We start from the raw sequence: 650 nt of genomic DNA on the forward strand, positions 1-650 counted from the left end.
TGTAAAAAGGGGAGAGTGGAGTGCCTCTAATTTTTATTTATTTGTTTTTTCTTCTATGGAATTTCCACGGGTCCTGCTAATAAATGTATTAGCCAGGAAACTAATTCCTCCATCTCTCTTTTGTAGCAACATTGTGAAGAAGCGACAGGAAACTGCCGAATCATGCCAACGGGTTCCTGTCTCAACATCCTGTCTTGCATAGACAGGATGTAATAGCAAGTTGTTGAAAAATAAGGCAGTGGCTGGAAATTCTCCGAAGAAAGGAAGTAGTAAGTGGAACTTGCAATCAGTAGAGTGTACTTGCTTGCACAAAGTTTACACAGGTAAGCGGTGAGACGTTGCACAAGTATGCTAATAATGTATTGGCTTTATCCCACAGTGCAGTTGCACATGGCCTTCGTTTTTTTCAAATAACGCACAATTATTACTGAAACAGATCCACTGAGATTCCATCATTAGGACGAATATATTCTACTCTGCTGTTTAGATAACATAAATATGCATAATCCTCAAAGTTATGTTCATAATCTACTTAGAGGTAACATCAGTAACATTGTTTTCTATTAATAATAAATATACTACCTCTATGTTGCTAACAAGTAGATGATTTCCTTGGCCATTATTCTTGTTGACGTATGTACTACTGGAAT

This window comes from Penaeus monodon, chromosome 33 (genome assembly GCF_015228065.2).
Source record: "Penaeus monodon isolate SGIC_2016 chromosome 33, NSTDA_Pmon_1, whole genome shotgun sequence".
Taxonomy (NCBI): domain Eukaryota; kingdom Metazoa; phylum Arthropoda; class Malacostraca; order Decapoda; family Penaeidae; genus Penaeus; species Penaeus monodon.